Below are 21,378 nucleotides of genomic sequence, written 5' to 3'. Positions count from 1 at the left end.
CAGAATTAGTTTAGCAGTGAATAAGCTTGGGAACTGTGTTCCTTAAATGACAATTCAAGTGCATTTTTAATTTTGTCTTTAATTATTTGAATAGCCCTGTTAAAAAAATAAAAAAATAAAAACCTCTATTTTTAAGACTGATTATTTCAATTGTTGCTCCAGGTAACTCATTCAATAATATCTTTCTTTCATGATTGTTTTCCTCCCCATGTTATAAATGATATACAAGGTAGTGTCTTTTGTTTTCTATTTCAAAAAGAAGCAATTTAATTTAACTAGTTCCTATGCTTTCCAAGAAATTTCACAAACAGCATCATTTTTCAGTCAGACTGTTTCAATAACACTGGGATTTTAAAAAAAAAACAAACCTCAAATACTCTGAATTCCATGAAAAAGACAGTCCTAAAATGGAATATGATATTATTGAATCTTATACTGTATTTGAAAAATCAGAAAATGCAAGTTTGCACTGAAAAATCTCAGAAAGTGTGCTTAGAGAACATCTTTTTGTAGTAATGTACCTTGAAAGTTTTTGTTTTTTTGTTGAAGCCTAAAAGACAGGAAAAGAAATAAAAAGATAATGGGTTTCATTTGCTATAAATTAAAAAAATATATATTTCTATGGAATAGTTGGAAAGTGGCAAACCCATTTGTAATAGCACTGTCATTTGGTTAATTAACAGTAACTCCATTTCAATTAGTGTGAGAAGAAAATTGAGATCTTACGGTCTAGGACCTTTGCTTTTACATATAGGGCTTGAGAACCACTGGCAAAGTGATTTAAACTGTTAACTTTCTTAAGCTGCAATGAAGTGCACTAGCAAGACATAATAATACATTCAAACTTTTCTTCTTTCTCTTGACATTTGAAAAATCAAGAGCACTACATAATCATTTCCATCTTCTTTTCCTAGGGGTTCTTGACATATCTCTGAAGTATGAAAAGTGTATGAAGTTGAGATGGAAACCAAAATATTCCTATTCCACTCCATGATAGCTGAGTAAAATGCGGTTGCAGTTTGAACTGTAGTCCTTTGTAATACCATAATTTAGATTCTCCAGAGATGTTAAGATTTCTCAGTTGAATAAAGGAACTGAAAATTGATTTTTTTTGAATTATAAAAGATAGAAGAATACAAGGACAATTTCTGTCTCTTGTCATGATCATAGTTGCTACTGCAAAAAATTTAAGTGGATAGATAGCATCCTGGCTCCCTTAATTTCCTTAAACTGTTAATATTCTTAAACATAATAATATTCTTAAATGTTATCTTGAAGAAAATCAAAAGCACAACCTTTTTCAGATTCTATTTTATGTTATAATCCATTGTCTGGAGCAATGCTTGCTTTTAATTTTCAGTTTCAACTACTTTTAACGTTCTCTTAGTTGGTAATAATTCATAATCCAGTTCTTTCACAATCAGTGCACAAAGTGACATGTGCCAGCTGGTAACGCTAGCTTGATTTAGGAGAAAGTCTTACTGGGATTTTCCAGAGAAGGTGGGAATAGTGCTCTGAATTAATTATATTTAAAAACATTTTTCTGGGGAGAACATAAATATTCCTTCTGCTAAGAAATATAGACAGGTGACAAACCAGATTGAAAATCCCAGGACTTGTGTCTTGGAAATGAAGTGGGTTTGACTCAAAGGAATTGTGCAATTTTTTTAATACTGTTAAAGCATTGAATACAAAACAATACTGCTCATGACAAGATTTATTTTGAACTACTTTCTCTACTTTCTCTATTTAAACTAAGAAGCGTGTGGAATTTTCAGCTGAAATGTTTGGAGACTGTTGTCTTGATTGGTAAGTTGTCTTCTGTACCATTTATCTTGAGATCATAACAAAATTTTTTTTAAAAAAATCCTTCCTGTGAAAAATTTAGTAAAGTCACTCTTACGCTACTTTGAATGAACAGTGTTTGATACGAGGGGGAAAAAAAAAAAAAAAAAAAAAAAAAAGGTATTTTTCTTCTTGTATTGTGCTTTAGACGTCCATACATTTTGATACTTAACATTTGCAAACTACTTAAACAAAAAAACAAACAAACATAGAGCAACCCCAAAACTTCTAACAGTGGCATATGTAGTTTTCATAGTAGTATAACCAAAGTCCTGATGGGTGAGAAGGCAATTCCATGCTGTGTATACTAAGAGCAAAGACATCTGGAAAACAAGCTTGCTAGCATCATTTGAAATATCACAGGAAGTAAGAAGCACACTAGTCATATTAGATAGCACTTTGAATGTCATGGTCTTAAAAAACACATATGGTTTCATGTATTATCTAAGCAAAGAGGTTGCTTTAAAACCACATCATGTGCAAAAATGAGAGCATTTCATTTCTTCACAGGTCCCATAAAAATATTCTTTTTCTTTGTTTGTTTGTTTGTTTTAAGCTATTTCTTGCAGCTTAACCACTTCATATTTTATGAATTTCTTCATAAATTCACTTTATGAATTTTTAAAATAAATAAATAAAAACTGTGCAGTTAAACTCAGAAAATCTTTCTTTGCATTTTGAATACATCAATTTTTGTGTTCATTTTAATGGAGAAATACCAAAGATAATTTAAATCCAGAATGACTAAGAACCACATCAGTAAATATACATTAACAGAATGGATCTGTTAGTAGGACCATTCAGAATGTTTAAATATAATAATAATAAAATAATAACTTTCACTAGAAAGACTGAAATTCAACTGGAGCTATAACATAGTGGTGAGGTTGTCATTTGTGATGGGAAATTCTGTGGGCGGCTTCTGTTTTGATTGGACAAAATTCAGATAGATAAAAAGATCTACAAAGTAATCATTAATATATACATGTATTAATGAAAGAATGTCTAAGCTTGTTTGCTCAGATGATAATCATGTTTTTGTTGCTTTGGACTGGAAATAAAACAGGCTTTGGAAATGTCTGGAGGCAATACCTAAAAGGGAAAAAATAATTAATCAGAAGGTGCATCGTTGTAAAGTGAAATGAAGTTCAGGTGTAGTGTAGTATTAAAGAAATACTTTGCTATAACAAAAAGTTAATTTAGAAGCAAAAAAAAGCATATCTAAAAATACACAACATAAAATCAACTGTGTACTATTTATTTGTACTTACTTTCTGTCCTCTACAGCAATTGCAAAGTCAGAACTCGCCACTCTAAAATGAATTCTTTATGTGACTTACTCTTCTGTCCTCAAGAGTCAGAGACTATCTTTCATAATGCAAATGAATATCCAGCTTGTATAATTCTGCTCTGTACAATACTGCAACAAACGTTGCCAGCTGTCAAGAATTGTTAAATGAAATAAAGCTGATGAAGTATTATTTGTGTGTATAGAAATGGTTGAGACAAAGACAACCAAAAAATTGTCTTCTGTTAATAGACAATAACGAAGGTGAATTCATACATGCTAATAGTACATTTTCTTAACTATGAGTCTATAAGGCAAAGTTTTATTGCCTAGTATGCTATGAACATTTGTACAATATTCTGAAATTCAAATGAGTGTTACTGAGTGCTACTGTAACTTCTTAAGCTCAAGCACACATATTTTTATACAAAGGTGATAAGAAGGTTATGAAAACAACTTTCAATTACAGTAGCATATTTCAAACATGCTGATGAATAGAAATTTTCAAAGGCATAACATCAAGAAATACAAGCTCACCTTCATTATTGCTTCTAACATTTGCAGAAGCCTTTTGTCAGCTGCAAGAAAACAAAAAATATCTATGAAGATCAGAAAATTAAATAGAAAAAAAAACCATGAAAAATGTGATGTGGCCTGTATAAGTAGGAAATACATTTTACATTAGCACCAATGAACACCTTTAGTACCTTATTCATACTTATCCCTTATCTTTTCACATGATGAGAAAAGGCATAACCATGGAAAATTATTTTGTTATCATGTATTGATAATACCTGCAATATTTAGTCTATTTTTACCATTCTTATTGTCTGATTGGTTTGAATTTACTTGCTTGATTTAGGATCTTCTTTTTGGGTAGGAAATCATTGGAATTACGACCAATAAAGATATGCTTAACATTTTTTCTCAAATCCAGAGAGATTAATATTCAGATATAAATCTGCCAAAACTAATACATTTTTCTTACATCTCCTGTGGATCAGCTTAGTGTGAAATATGAGTAGTTGATTTAAATATTTTTATTCCATTACTGTGGACTATCCACACTCCTGTTCAAGGCAGCAATATGTTACTTCAAGAAGCCTTGCCTTTCTGGTCTCTCTGGAGGTAATATTTTAACATTAAATTTAAGCACAATGAATTAATAATTTGTAACAATTTATTATATATTGCAAAGAGGGATTAAATAAAATTGTCACTTTAAAATAAACTATTTTGAGGAGATAATACATCATTGAAGAAAAGACAGACATGAATAATGGGGATTCTTCCTTTTCTTTGAAATTCTGGGATTAGCTTTGAGAAAAATCGAACACTTTCAAGCAAGAGTTTTTGGGTTGGTTCTGCTGTACAATGTCAGTGTAAAAGACTTTTTTAGGTAATGACACAAAAAATAGCATAATAGGACTATTATTTCTTCAATTCAATTCATTTTATGATTCTTCTTATTACTGGAATTATTTCTGTGATAAATATGTTTGACCGTTATGTTTTATTTTCTTCCTACTTTAACAATGAATATAATGTTTATAGAATCTACTGTGAATTAAGAATGAAACAGTTGTATAAACTAAAAAGAATGCAATGAAAAGCTGAATTGAATCCTTATTTCTTGATTTTAGATTAACGTTGTTTGATGCTGAATTTATATATTAGAATCTGATTTTTGTTTGTATCTTCTTTGTTACTAAGTATTCATGGTATCTAATACAGTTACCCCAGTGGATAAGTCTTCTGGTCATAACTATTTCACCGAACCAAAATAATTTCTCCTGAAGAGAATGTGATTTCTGCTTTAATAAGCTTAGTTCACATGCAGTCAGACTTGAATTTTTCTGAGTTACTGCAAATATATGTTCCAATTTTTACATCGCATATGCATGGTCTCAGTGCTGATACTGCATTTCCAACAATACAGAATTTGTGTAAAGTTATGCTCCCCACTGTGTGCAAAAGTGGAAAGGCTGTACTGGAAATGCTGCATATGTTTGGGCACATCTTGCTCAAGACAGTCCTGCTATAAGGTACCAGATGGTAGCTAGAACACACTGGATCTGAGGAGAGCTGAGGGGAGCTGGTCTTTTTCAATTTGACAGCACGACAGTTCTTCAGAGGATAACCGCAAAGATGATGGAGCCAAACTCTTTGCAGTAGCAATGAACTCCCATGCAAGGAAGGGGGTAACAGTGACAAACGGTGGACTGGAAACTTTAAGAAAAACCTTAGTAAAAAGATTATCAGCCAAAGTGCAAAAGCAGTGCTGAAAAAGCTGCTCACTGACATCATGGATCCTCCACCAGTGGAACTTTCCAGGACACAGCTAGAGAAAGGCAAAAGTGACCTGATCTACTGCAGGACGCTGTCCCACTTTTTGTCTGAAGTTGAGCTAGACAACCTGCAGAGATCCTTCCTGGGGAACATTTTATGATCTTCTGATTAATTAGTAAGTATTATTAACTAGAGGGGCAAGAACTGAAAATATACATTTAATGATAAAAATGAGTTTTAAACAGATGTCAAATGAGTTTAACTGCCCAAATTTTCCTAATAGAAATGGTAAGTATGGTGGTGCAAGTTGCCTTCCCTCTTCATTTTCCCTCTTCTATTAGGACTCTTGGTGCTTTGTGTGATTCTTCTCCTTGGATGAAAAGCAAAGGATCAATACACAAAAGCACTCTTTCTTGTACCTAGCACCTGCTTGCCTGTAAATTGTGAAAAAGTAGCAGAGCAGAGCATTAAGGCACCTGTTTACTGTATCTGACTCCTGCTTCTTCTCCTATCACCTGGAAACTATTGTGGAATCAATCATCTCCTGACAACTTGGTACATCTGTACCTTGATCGTGACCCTTGATTTGTGAATATCACAAATTCTAGTTTTTGAGCCACTTGTGGAAAGTATCAGAATATTTCACTGTCCAAGGGGGCTGGTATAGATCAGTACTGACAAAAGTCAGTTGTCTTGAATCCTATAAATAGAAGTTCTAAGACCCTTTGAGCATTTCTGAATCACAGTGGCCTGTGACCAGCATCTCCTCTGGGTTGGGATGCCACTAGGTACTGCAAAATCCTTGAAGCCATCTAGTAGGGCCAGGGTGAAATCATCCCAGTGGAGTGAGCCTAAATTATCACCTGATGAGGAATACCAATGTATTGTATTCATTCTAAATTCGAGTAGAGGAAGATTTTAAGTATAGGCTGGCTCTTTTTTTCTGTCCGTCTTCCTACTCGTATATGCATTTCAGCGATGAAGATTTGTTTAATGACTGTGGTCACTGAGATATTTTACTGGTGTGAGAATCCTTCTTAGTTTTTTTTTGGCTCAAAGCTTGCTTCCTGAGGTTTTTCTTTGATAAGACTCTGAGTGACTTGTCAAGGAGGCAGCTGATGGGTGCTAACTGTGTGACAATTGATATCGCTTTGGGAACATTTGCAAGCCCCTTCCCCCAGAGCTGCTTGCTCTGTAGAAGAGCGGAAGAGAGTGCCGCTCCAGCTAAGTATGGAAGGCTGGGGGATGATACCATTGTATCTTGCGAAGGCAAGATGCAAGTTGGTGCCTCCCTGCTTCCTCTTATCTGCTGGCAAGGCCAGAAAGATAAGAACAAAGGAGGTTCCTGCTGAGATCCCAGAGCCAGAAGCTGCCACCGCAAGGAGAACTGACTCGACTACTTTGGATTTGAGCTGTCACTCCAAAAAGAGCTGACTCAACCACTTTGAAGCATTGAAAAAGGGCCATCATCACCATGGTTGTCGTCGTCATTGTCAACAGGACAACTCTGCCTGACGACCCACCGCTACTGAGGATCAAAGACGGAACTACGAACCTCGCTGGATCCATGGTGGTGACTATCTCCCTCTTGCTGCCTATAAAGACTCCTTGCTTCTTCTTTTCTATCTTTTCTATCGCCCTCCTTCCCTTCCCCCATTACCCTAATCATAATAGTGTCCGTCCTCCCCTTCCCCATTTCCCCTAATTAAGATTTGTAATAAACTGGTTGGACCAACATTTGAACCGTTGCTTCTTAATCTCACGCCGGGTATATAGATAATAAAAGAACCTCCTCTCCCTCCTATAAATTGGAGCGAGACAACTGGATCAACATATTTCTGTTTATCCATGTGTATATATGTGTGTGTATGAGTTTATATATGTTACATTTCATATCTGTACATTGATTTATTATATGTTGTTAGTAAGTTAGTGTGAATTTTGTCATCAATGAATCTGTAACAAGTCACTGTGTAATCATCACATATTTCTCTACATCATCTTATTAATCTCCAAATTGGTTAATGGCTAAATGTTGCTAAAATTCAGTGCTTTGATTATACTATCAATAAATCTAAAACTGCTGCAAAAAATAATTGAGTGAAATATACTTCTACAAGTTAGTAGGATTTCTCTATGGTTTCTTTATGTTTTAGGAGAACTTGAGATGCAATTCTGAGAATAAAATTAAGAAGTTATTCAATATTTAATAGAAAGTAATTTTCATTTAATGTTTTGAGACTTTATGCTTGTTTATAAAAAAACAAGAATACTCTGACTGCAGTAAGTACAAATTTTAGTCACAGTCATTTTACTTATAATTTAAAAATTGTGGATAACTGCAATGATACTCAAAAGTAAAACCCCCCAAATAATGCAAGCAAGCATATGTGCAGTGGCTTTTTAGTAATATGCTTACTGAGACTTATAATTCCTGTTGTAGTTCTCAGGATGGGCTTGTTCTATTATGCCATGTTCAGTGATTTGTGGCAATGTTTTTTTGAGTACTGAAAGGTCCAGGAGAGCTAGGAAGGATGGCTCTTCCCTTGGATGAGTATAGTTGTACATGATACTTCAGCAGATGTAAACTCAAGGCAGACTAATTAGGCCTTGGTGTTCTCAGAAGTAGTGAATGACTAATACAAAGGAAAATTTTGGAAAATGAGCTGTCTGCTTTGTCACATGGGATTTCCATGAGGTCCATCTGCTAGGATGCGAATATAAGATGCAAAATAATCTCTATGGCTAAAGACTGTAACAGAGGAAAGCAGTCTTTTCATCATTTTACCTCTGCTCTGACAAGCTTGACAAAAAAAGCAAAATCATTTAAACTCAGCTGATGTGCAGTTTTGTCTGTATTACTTCTTCTTCCTAAGCATGTTTTTATGAACTTACTTATTAACATAGAAACATTCCATATGTATTGCATTCTAAGGGCAAATTCATAAAAATGTTTATAGAGATACATGATCATATAGAAATAAGCCAACAAGTGCTTTTACTTCACATGGATCAGTTAAGCCAGGTAAAGTTTATAGAGAAAGTAGGAAACATAAAGACTACAACATACAACGATATCTTTTTATTTTCTTTTAAATTTCAGTGTTTAGCTGAAAAACACTCTTTTCAAACCTGTAGTTGTTTGAAAGCCAGTTAGATAACAACCTTCTCTGTTCTTACTGATTCAAGCAAATGAGTGTCTATGTTCCTGCACCTTTCTTTCCAAACCTTTCTTTCCAAACTTTCTTCACCAACTTTCTCAGCATAAATTTCATTTTCTCTTAGATAAAAAATGTATGCAATTGTAGTTTGTAACAAGGTACTGATAGAGAGAAAAAAGTGTAATACTAAAAATCACAATCTGAAAATCATAGGAAAATACAATTAAGGAAAAAGAGATAAGCATCTTGATTTGTAAAAAAATTTTAAGAAAATGAGAAGAACAAATAGGAAAAAAAGTCACAAGCATGACCTGGAAAGTAAAATAAAAAGATAGATAATAAGCTAAAAATATATAGTTACTGGTCTCTAATTAAAGTTTAATCACTGTTCACTTTCTGTTTTTGTTTGCTATAACTGAGAATCTGAAATTAGAGTTATTGAAGTTATTATAGCTTTATTAAGATAAGCTCTAAAGGCTTGTTCATTCAGATCATCATATGGTTTGAAATAGAAGTGCAATTAGAACTGCAATACATTATTAACTCCAATTATGGTTACTTTCTTTCTTAAATGAAGCATTCTGTATTTTATCTGGTATGCTGTAAACTCAGACAGTGTAACATTTCTGGAGATAGTTTGCATAAACATGTCTTTGCTTCATATTTAAATTGAAATAAAATAACCAAAATAAATGACCCATATTCCAGAAAGACACCCTTTGCATGAAGAATTCATCCAGTTGAGTTGAATAGTTGAATCTGTCACTAGGTCAACTACTACACAAACTGCTGTATTTCTGTTTGACTTGAATCAGACAAAAATTGTCTGATAGCCCAAAAAGAAATAAGAACACTTCTTCTATTTCTATATTTTTCTACAATGTTCATTATATTTCTGTTTGTGTTTTTTGCTTCTTTATTTTTCTGGGGGAAGGATACCTTGCTTATGGAATTTCTGTCCCTCATCAATAATTAGGCATAGATGACTGAAAATTGGCAAAGGTACTTAACACTCTCTGTAATATACTGTGCGAAGGTAAAAATGTATTTATTAAAAAAAAAATTATGATCTCTTATAGTTCTTTACAAATGTACTTGTATCTTGATATAGAAAACTCCTGGTAGTTGCTTTCTTGTACTTGGAAACAAATAGTGATCATAGTGATACTGAGTAATCACTTATCATTTTCTGATACTGCAACAAGTTATATATGTTTTCAGAAAAATATTCCTTATTCCTGGATTCTGAACATAATACTAGTAACTTTACAAAACACAACTAACACTTATGCCATAGTCGTTTAATTTATTCTTTCAAAAATGACTTTCCTGGTATTATAAACAGTATTTCTGCTCTCATACTCAGTTGCTGTATTGGTAATTAAACCTACTTGATTCAGACTAAACCTAAGTGGAACAGGTGAATGTTTTCAGTATATCTTTTCATATACCCTTCAAAGATATGTTCACCTGTAATCAAGATTTACGCAAATATATTTCTTAATTCTTTAGGCTGGTCGTGAAAGCTGCTAAAGTGAGGATCTAGAATTCTGAAACTGATTTTATGAGGTATTCTAAGGAGATAAAAATCCTGCAGCTACGTCTCAGCACAGAGTGCATTTCCATTCATCTCCTGGCCTAAGGAATTAGGTAGGAATACTCACTGCTTGGAGTTAATGACCTACAGAAAGAGGAGTATCCTGCTGCAGAACAATAGGGAAGACTGCGTAAGGAGGGGTGACACTAAACTGTCAATAAGTCATGATAGAGAAAGGGAGGAGCATTTTGGTGCATACCTCAGATGAAGTGTTGAAAGCTAACTGACTTTGGCTACTTATGAAGAGTAGAAGCAGCCCACTAATGCATTTTCTCAAGATGCTTGTTCCTGCTTATAGATGGCACATGAGATTCCATGCAAAAAGTGAACAAACAAGCAAAAAAAAACCTTTACAAATAATTTGATGGCAGTTTTCCACTAAGACAACCATTGAAGTGCTAGACAATGTGCTAGTTCTCAGCAGTTTAAGTAAGAGGATTTTTTTAACTACCTCTTTTGTAATGAAGCTATCAAGATAGAAGAATAAGGGCTCAGTCTTCACTCAAATTTCAAGTCTCCAACTATATTTTCAAGAATACTTTCACATAAAAAGGTGAAAAAGTAAATAATATTTATTCATATAAATACTTATATGAAGTAAGATTTGGCATCAACGTTTCTAATCAATGTTCCTATGATTTCTGCCCAACATGAGCATTTGCAGTAGATTCAGTTCAGTACCTTAATATTGAAACAAACATTTTTAGTTAAAGAAATGAAACAAATACATAAAGAATCCTGCTGCTTGGAAGAATTGTATTGTTCTATGGAATAAACTACAATTTCCATGGTACTGAACCTCAAGGTGCTACACTACATCTGCTTTTTGCAGAACTGTGTTCCATAATTATGTTTTTCTTCCTCAGTGAGAAGTGAAGTGGCCATCACAGAAGTAATAGGCAATTCCAAAGCCCATCATAGAAGCGTAAATTATAAAAGGTTAGCAAAGAAATAATGTAATGTTCAAAGAAATGTGATTAATTTTCCAGAATGAGGTTAACCTTAACAACTTCTCAATGAAAACTGTACAAAATACTAACACTGTAATATTATTACATTTCTGTTTTCTAACAATGAAGCATTCTCTTCATGATAAATAATTGTGTCAAGTAGAAAGGTTCATTTTGAAGGTAGAAACAAAAATATTAGCAAGTTATTGAGAATATGTTATGTATAGGAAGAAAAGGAGGAGCAAACACATAATCTAATAATTATGGAAGCAGGTGGTAAAAAAAATACAGCTCTCACTTGGTATTCTAAAACTTGTACTTATATTGTTCCTTTTTGCTATGTTCTAGTGTTCTTATTCAGATTATAATGAAACCAGAGATGCTTTTGTTGCCATATGAGACGACTGCTATTTACTGAGAATGATTTATAATAAATGACATTGAAAATTAATACAATTGTAAAACAGAGGGCAGCATCCAAAAATTAAATGAAAAAAATGTAGATGCTCAGCTTTCACAACACAGTAAAGATAATCCATGTGTCCTGCTTCATAATAATTAGCAACAAGAACAGGAAACATACTTTGTCTTAACTTCAGAAAAGATTTTTGATGTCTTCCCAGTGCCATGAAATGAACACCCTGTTATTAATACCTGATATTCTGTTTAGTAGTCCACACACAATGAACCAGTTTTCTCAGTTTACTTGAAGAAGTCCCTCATTTATAAAAATAAGCACAACATAGTGACTAGGCAAATAATAGATGCACAAACCAAATGACTTCTTAACTTCAAGCATATTGAGAATAAACACTCTGAATGCGAAAACAAACTACTTCTTCAGCATGTATTCTAAATGATTGATTTCTAAATTGAACACCATAGAAAACAATCAGCCATCATCTCCCTTAATTCAGAATTTAATTCCTTGCTCTCAAATAACAAAAGTAGTAGAATGCTATTATATAAGTATCAAACACATATAAATAACTCTAAAATGAAACAAAAGTAACCAGAATCCCTTATTTTCCATTCTTTATAATTTCTTTCAATTTTGTTAATTTTGAAGTTGTTTTGACTATTAAAGTTTCTACTGTGTTTCATAATGAACTAATTATAATTAAATATGATGTTTCAGAAATACTGTTACCATATGTATATTACCAAGGATCTACAAACACCTTGGAGAAATGTGAATATCAGCTTATCTGACAAAATTTTTCTAACAATAGTATTGTAAAGAATCATTAACTTTGTACTCACAAATAAGGTAGACTTTTGTAAACTATTGTGAAATTGCTAAATTGCTTTCTTTAGTGGATACATTTCTTTCAAATGAAGGAATTTGTACTTTGAATACTGCAAGCTAAAAAGGCCTTTAAATAGTTACATCCTCATATTGTTTCTTTATTATTCACATGTACATTCTCTTTGTACTTTTTTTCTCATTTTTCTACCAATATTTATCTATTTCTCAGAATTTCTCAGAAGCACTTACACTTAAATTTCTCAGAAACAGGCCGTGACTCATGTGCCTGCTTTTTTCAGCTCCTGCCTTAGAGGCTATGGACCTGCAGATTAGAAAATCACAGACTGGTTGAGGTGACCTCTGAAGGATCTGGATCAACCAATTTTGATCCAACTCCCCTATTCAATTTGGGACACCTAGATCACGCTGCCCAGGACCATGTCCAGAAATTAAATATATAAATGGATCTCAGAAAAAAATTAGGAGGAGGTGAGAGACTGCTTACATCTCTGCAGGAGTTTCTAAACAAACACTGTTCTTGAACAGACTAATTAATGGTAAGGTTGTTCTTGTGAGATCAGGCAATTCTCATGAGATCTGAAAGCAATGATAGCTCATTCATTCAGCAAAGAGATCAAAAAAAATTTCCTTGTTTTCTCAATTGTTAGTAATCTATATGATTAAACTTTCTTTGTTTCTATTATGATTTTTCTAATATTTTACTGTTTTCCAGTGTTTTATTTGATAAAAAGTAACAATGAGGAATGTGCTCACCGTAAACAGTGGAAGTATTATTTGAGAATTCCAGGGTATGAGAAATATAAAATGCTTTTCTGTTCTTTTTCCAACTTCTTTTCCACAGTTTTTAACTCAGCCTTTTCATTAACTGATCTATTTATGAAAAAAATCAGCTTCAACAGTTGTAGAATTCACTAGAACAGAAAGATGCTACATTGCTACTTCTCAAGTTAGGTGACCTGTAAATACCTAGGTTACCCTAAATAAAGTCATGTACAGTAACTGATGTAGTTTCTCCTATTGCACTTCAATAAAACAAAATTAATAAACAAATATTTCTTCATTTTAAAATTTTGTTTTTCCAAAAATATAAAAAACTAGAATTTTAAGGAGTAAAACCTCTATAGCTGTTTGAGTGTAAATCGGTTGTGTTGGAAGAACAACAGAATATGTGGCTTTACATGTCAGTAAGCATCTGATGGGAAAAGCAAACCAGAAAGATGTTTATAAATTAATGCTAGTATTTGCGAAATGCAACAAACTGCTTTTTTAAAAAAAAATATAGAGATATACTTACTGCTTTTGTTTTCAGTCAACAAGATAACACTATGCTGAAAACAAGTCTGTGCTGTCAAGACCACACTAAAAAGAAATGCATATCCAGAATCAAGACAATATTTACAGGATTAAAAAAAGTTTAAATTCAAAAGTAGGGGCTACTCCTTAGTCACACAAGTAATTTTACACATTAAGTGCTGGATGGACATTCTTTCTGTAGTTTTCACATACATAGATGCCTTTAAACAAGTTTTCTCTTTGTTCAGGTTCTTCTATAAATTTTGCTGAATTCACCAACACTAAAGTTACAGCGTTTCTCCTGGAAGTTTTGCTGAATTTATTCAAAAAAGAATTCATGACTGTTTTTACATGCCTCCTTAACAGATATGACTTCAAGATGTGCATCACTAAATATGAAAATTATGGGTTTTTAAAAATTTGTTTAATCTGAAGGAGTGTGTTTTAAAATTCTTAGAAAACTTAAGCAAAATAAAACAAGTCAAAACAAAATAGATCATAATATTTGAGGCAAGAAAAATGGATAAATAAACTGTTTATTTTAACTAGTAAAGCTAGTTATACTTTTAAAATGTTACTGTTCCCACCACAAGAGTATCTTGCAGACCTTCCGTTAAAGACTGTTTCTGTACTTGATATTATTCACTGAAGTTTTATGAAGGTCTTTGAAAATGAAAATGGAATCAAGCTCTCCTTTCTAAGTGATTGGTATGTTCCTTTTCTAGTCTGTTTGTCCTTTCTGGTTCACTGAACCATTAATTCCTTTATGCAAAAATGAATTAGGACAGGAGTAATGACACCTTGTTGTAAGAATTTTTATCTGTTGGTTGGGGCTTCCATACAAAATAGGAAGTTTTCAGTCATCCCCTTTGGCAGGAGTAGAGAAGAGGGAGGGATAAAATTCCTTCGTGTGTATTCAGCAATTGATTTTTCAAATAAGAAGGAATTGAGGAGGTGATAAAGAAAACGGAAAGTACTAGAACTTCATTCCCTAGTTCTGTACTTAACGGTAAATGATAACTCCCCTGATACTCTTTTTTTTTTTTTTTTTTTTTGGAAGGGGATGTGCATGTGTATGACTATTAACAAGAAATCAAGAATTTTTTAACTATTTCATCTTCATTTTTTCAGACTGCAAAGAGGGAGAATTGTCTATATCTGTCTCACTCATTTTGCTCATGTCATAATTGCATGAAAAGCATGTGTACTGCACACTGTTCAGGGATACTTCATTTTTTTCAAGACCCTAGCAAATATTAGAGTCACCCTATTCAGAAGAGTCTTTTCTTATCTATTCCATTTAGGGTACGCAGTGGCATTTACTGTGTAGATTAGATTCACTAAGAATGCTGGATTTTGTGGCTTGTTCAAGATTGTTACAGTTATTTTTGTTCCTTTGTTCAAGGAATTAAATAATCATAAGATGTCCTACATGTGGCTTGGTGCTTATCTCAGGACTGCGGATCATGCTAGAGATCAGATTTTTAATATAACAGTTTCTACGCATTCACAGTTGCATTGTACAGTTTCTTTTGCAGATGTGATCCTTAGTCGTCCTTAGTAAAGATCACTCAAGACTTAAAATGTAGAACTTAACCAAATATTTAATGCATATTAAAAATATTTTTTCAAGTATTTATATATTTCTGATATTATGATGTTCTGGCCCTCCCATCTCACAAGATGTCCATACTGTAACAATGCAGACAGACCATAATTGATTATCAACATATCAGTGTAGTTCTTAGATAACAGTGTGATTGTTGTGCATTAGATTGCCCCAACTCTGTATCTTTTAAAGACAGAATATGTAGATATCATTAAAAAGGAGAACATTTCCAGCCTCTGTAGAAGTAGCCTTAATTAACGAAATAATTTAATCTTTATGCACAATTATTGTTAGTGTGCTTGTGGTACCACATTTCTCCTCTCTCTCCTTCCACATCGCTGCTTTAGTAGAGGTTCACAGATCTTCAAGACAGTGATGCTGAAGAAACAGTTCATATTTATCTCACTGCTATGCCAGTCTGGTATAGATGCAAGCAGGATCAATTTCAAATTAATCAGCTTTCTTTTTCTTGGTTTTAATGTGGTTGAGCCCATAGAAATTTGTAGTAGTATAACAAAAAAGGACAGAGAAGAGAAAGATTAGGAATGAAATTAGTTTTTTGATTGATTTTGGCTTTGGTTCTGGTTTTTATTAACAGTATTGGTTTATGCCATTGCAAATTGTTGATTAAATTGTGATTCAAGACGAACAACCTTGGGAATTAAACAGAACAATCCCTTATAAGTAAGCATCTGACTTGCTCTAATAATTTTTTTTTTTTTTTTTTTTTCTGGAATTCCGGGTATTTCTTATGTAAGAAATGCAATTCCATCTGCTGAAATTCAAAAGCAATGCTCAGCCTCCTTTATCTTCCATAACCTGCGAACATCCTATGCATTTTAGACATGCTCAGAGTTAGTGTCATCTGAGCAAAAGAAGAGTCAAGTAAAAGAAATAATTGTAATTTAAACAGTAATTTCTGATTTACAACTCTGGGAAACGTTAGTTCTAGACCTACCTAAGCCTGGAAGTAGAGCAATCAGGGATTAAAGAGTGAAATTGAACATGGAAAGAAGAGAGGTGGACGAGAATGTGTGTTAGTTTTAGTCTGTTTCTCTCCATTCCTCTATATGTTTTAATTGGCAATGTTTTTTTGTTTGTTTTTTTTTGTTTGTTTGTTTGTTTTGTTTGCTTTTTTGTTTGTTTGTTTGCTTGTTTGTTTCCCCAAGTTGAGTCTGCTTAGCCAGTGGTGGTATTTGGCACATGATTTCCTTTCTCTTGACTAACTTTCTTTTCCATCTTAATCACCCTGCCTCATTCTGTTGACTTGTTGATATACTGAAAGTATTCAGTCCTCAGATTCTGAAGATTTACAATGCATAAAAAAATACATTCTGGCTCCATTTAGTCTGTTCAGTGATTTTTGTTTTTACTCTGTGGATTTAGTGGAACTAACATTCTGCCTTATGTGATCTTGTTTTGCACTTCACAAAGTACAACACTAGTTAACAGCAAACCATATGCGCATCTTTGTCTGGTACAGTATTTGTATGATCTCAGGCCATGAGATTAAGGGTTCAGACCTGGAAAAAATGAGTAAAGCTTAAGCCTCAGAAAAGTAAAAGTATTTACACTATTGCACTTGTATAAATTAGAGAATTTTTATTTATGATTGAATTCTAGGCTAATTGTGCTGAGATGGATCCTTTTTTTAATTATTATTAGTGAAAATATTCTTGCCAAACAGGTTTGTCCAACAGGTGTTACATCCAAAAGTTATTGTATTAAATGGAGCTTAATCAACACCTGGAAAATAGAAACTTAAGGCAGCTCAGATCCTACACCTTAATAGCTGAAACCTAATAAATTATTTTAAAAAACTTGATGTATTTTTGAAATTAATGAAAAATGACCAGTGTAGTATAAATAAATAAATAAATAAATAAATATTATTAAAGCTTTCTCTTTGCATTTATTTAATTGCTAAAGTGTAAAACATTATCAGGATAGGTAGATACATCAGAAAAAAAGTAGTAACAATTTTTAAATGCCAGTGGTGTCTTCAGTTTATTGGTGGATATGTTATTTACTACCATAGTAACAATTTCCTATATTAGAATGGTTTTCAGCTGTAAAATGAATACCGTAGATAATTAATTTTTCTGCACACTAATACGTATAACACAGTCTCTGTGTTATATTGCCAATAAGTCACTGACATTTATAACATAAATGAAATTATCAACAGAATTAAAAGGATTAAATGATAGAATTACATGCCACCAGTTGCTCAAAGTAAATTGCCAGGACATAATGGCATAACTCTGTATTCTGAAGCTCAACAAACTGAAAAGCTATTTATGCATGCATTAACAGAATTGTACATGTCACAGACAAAGTTGCAGGAAAAAAAAAAAAGACTAGAAACATCATAAACAAGATGAAGAATGAGGGACAAAAGTGCTGGAAATTAACCTGAATTGAAATTCATTCCTGCTACTCATCCCTGCGTGAATACAGATATGCAAAAAAAAAAAAAAAAAAAAAAAAAAAAAAAAACCACAAAAAAAAAACCACAAAAAAACACAAAAAAAAACAACAAAGAAAGCAAACAAAAAAAAACACAAACAGTCAAACAGCAACAAAAGCAAACAATAGATAACAGTCAAAACCATCTGTACATTAAGTATCTGAAGTACGAATTAGCATAGTCCATCCCATATATTCTCTATGTTCTAATGTGTTCACTCAACAACAGATGAGAGTAGTGTATTTGTAGCTCTCACAGTCTTTTTTCCTTTTTTTGTTTCCCCTGGATCTGTCAGGAACTGGACTTCCCACTTACCTCATTTCAGAAAGGCCACAGCTCATTCTGACATGAAAATTAGTTTGTCCTATATAAGTGGCACAATTTTTGCAAAAATTTCTCTGTGAAATTTAATTTTAATGTACGGGATTTGTACTTCAGTATAAAATTTAATCCTAACTGTAAACAAATTGCATCCTTCTGAAGTCTGCTATTATTGGGGATCATTTTGCTCAGTAGAAATTCTGTTTGAATTCTCTGTCATTTTCCTTTCTCTAGCTCTTGTTGGAAAGGCATTTTGCATCAAGGCTTATTCTGAATACACATTTTGTTTCCAAAGGTTTATTTTGTACATTTTGTTTGGATTGACTTTTAATGAGACTTCAACGGATTCACAAAGCTGCTAAAAAAAAGGACCATCACGTTGAATTTGAATCTTTGCAGTACATGGATTTGGAGGTGAAAAGGCAGATATAAAAATATACAACATATATAGTATATTATATATATATATATATATTATAGTATAAAGGTAGCCGGGATTCAACCTGCATAAGATATGAGCAGGTGGATGATCTGCTGAATATGGTGGTGAGACTCAAGGACAAGGTAGAGATATTAAGGAGTATCAGAGCATCAGAAAGACTGAGGGAGTAACTCCCTGCCAAACTTGGAAGAAAGACACTGGGGTGGTATCCCCAAACAATGAGGTGAGGGGACTTATGAGGAATGGCTGAGGGAACTGAGATTTTTTAGTCAGGAGAAGAGGAGGCTTGGGGGAGACATTATAGCTCACTACAACTACCTGAAGGGTAGAGGTGGAGGTCAGCCTCTTCTCCTGGGTAACTAGCAATAGGACTGAAGGGAATGGCCTCAAGTTGTGCCAGGGGAAATTCATGTTAGGAAAACTTTCTTCCTCAGAACAGCGGTTAGGTGCATTTATATGTTGTACTGAGTGACATGGTTTAGTGGGAAACATTGCTGGTAGGTAGACAGTTGGACTGGATGACCTTGGAGGTATTTTTCAACATTCGTGATTCTGTGATTCTATGATAATTTATACTATATAGTATATAGTATAAATAAATAATAACTTTTTATCCTTTTCTGTATTTCTATGGTTTGAAAATCATGATTTAAAAATCAGTTTAATAATATTTTAATTTCTGTGAATTTCATAAAACTTTCATTACTTCTGCTTGCATTTTTACTTCCAGGTTTTTGCAATCTATACTTTTGAAGATGGCAAAATAAAGCCAGTAATTTAGAATCCAAGAGCTTAAATCCATAAAAGTTCTTCAGGAGACTTGGGAAGACTCAGCTACAAATAGATGTTTCAGTGAGGTCACTCCTCACATAGCTGTTGTCCAGCATCGTACAAAACACATGTGGAAATACTGAAGTACTGAAGGCAATAAGGTCAAAATAAGCCGATATTCTATTAATATTTTTGTGTTCTCATCTCTACTCAGTTATCCTCAGGAAGAAAAAGAAAAACCAACCAACCAGCCAGCTACTTAGTACATAAATGGAAAATAGGTTTATAAGTTTTTTTAAAAAGGGATGGAGTAATGTAAAAAACTGACTTGTACAGATTAATTTATTATACATGAAAATGCTAATTATATTCAGTTTGTGTTAACGATGATGCCAGAAGGGCACAAGTCTGAATTAAACTAATTAAATATAACCTAAAGAAAGAAGAAATCAAACTTTCTAAAGCTGAATATATATAATTAAAATGAGAAATAATGATAGAATTTAAATACAGTATTATTCAGATCCATAATGGGGAGATTGAACTGTAAGACATTTAAATATTATATTTCTATTTTACAAGATATAATAATCCATTTAATAATGCTTGAAGGATCAATTTACACGATTTCACACATAAGTACAAAAACTTTAGCGACAACTGCTAACATAGAAAGTAAATATATCCATACTATATATGTTTTAGAAAAACAATGGTTCTCCTTCTCTTGTACCCTGTTGTGGTACTCCCAGCAGTAATCTTTTGGATCCATGTTACGGGCAAACCAAAACTAATCTCAGCTTAAATATATCTCCACTTGTAACCATACACACACCATGAAGTTTGCCCAAAGGTTACCAGGCTGTGCTGTGGTGTGGGCAATTTGAGCTCAGATATAAAAAAAAGGGCTGGGGGAGATGCACCCTTTTTTGTAATGGGCCAGGTTCAGGTGTCATAGCAACTGTGTGCAACCAAGTCAGATCTGATTGTTTTATCTACTCTTAAAAGTTTTTACATTACTATATACTGTTCTGTGACTGTATATATTTGTTTGCTTCAGTATCTTGGATTTTTTGGGGGGTGTTTCTTTTGGGAGAAAGCTTGGTTCTTAAAAATTTTATATGCATTTGAGGGAGTGAGGGTTGTTTTGTTTTGCTTTGTTTTTTGAACCGCAATAGAAAAGCAGAGAAGAAAATATAATCTTACTTTTGGAGTATGCAAAATTTTAGCTTTTAGTTTCACAAATTGTTGTTGAATTAAAAGAAGGAAGAAGAAACCCACTCCTTTTGTATAGATTCCAGAAACTCAGAATCTCCTAGATTTACAAGTAGGAAGTTAGTTGGAACTGGGAAACAATGCAGGACCTTGACAGAGTTGAGCTTCAAACTTACAAATAGGTATGAGCTATTCTGTTAGGATCATTTGTTTGAACTTTGAACCCCTTATGCACTTATAAATCTGAAAATTCACCAGAAAGCAATCAGCTGTTGTAATATTCTATTGTAACTATGTTTTGCATTTAGGGGGAATATTTTACAAATAGTCTCTGTTCTTAAAACATAAAGGAAAAACGAAGCAGGAAATGTAGAAAAGGCAGACTTCTTAACTAACTGACTTCTTAAATAACATTGTAAAACTTCTGGGAGATTTTGCATAGCGCTTACTGAGCTTGTTAAGAGCATCTACTTTTATTTTTAAAATCTTGGGATGAGGGTAGGCTACAGGATTTGCAGCCTTCCTATGCATGTTTTATTGTCCTTGCATGGTCTGCGACAGCAGTGGTGATACATTAACTGCAAATGGGAACATTTGTCTTATTATTGAAGATGTAACTGTTCTCACTTGCCTAATATCTGTGAAACAGCAGGACTAGGCCACAGAAAGGGTTCCTAGGACCTAGAACACTTACCTTAGAATAACAAGAATCAATACCATATCTTTAATATTTAACTGAACTTCTACTTTTATATCCTATTTATAACACTCGGAAGAAATTATTTTGAAAAAAACAAAAAGAAAAGAAAAAGAAAAAGTAAACACTCCAATAATCAAACATTCCATTAAATATTTCT

Source organism: Lagopus leucura, unplaced genomic scaffold (genome assembly GCF_019238085.1).
Source record: "Lagopus leucura isolate 7727_CA_CO unplaced genomic scaffold, USGS_WTPT01 Super-Scaffold_100001, whole genome shotgun sequence".
NCBI lineage: Eukaryota > Metazoa > Chordata > Aves > Galliformes > Phasianidae > Lagopus > Lagopus leucura.
Note: the sequence above shows the minus strand (reverse complement) of the source record.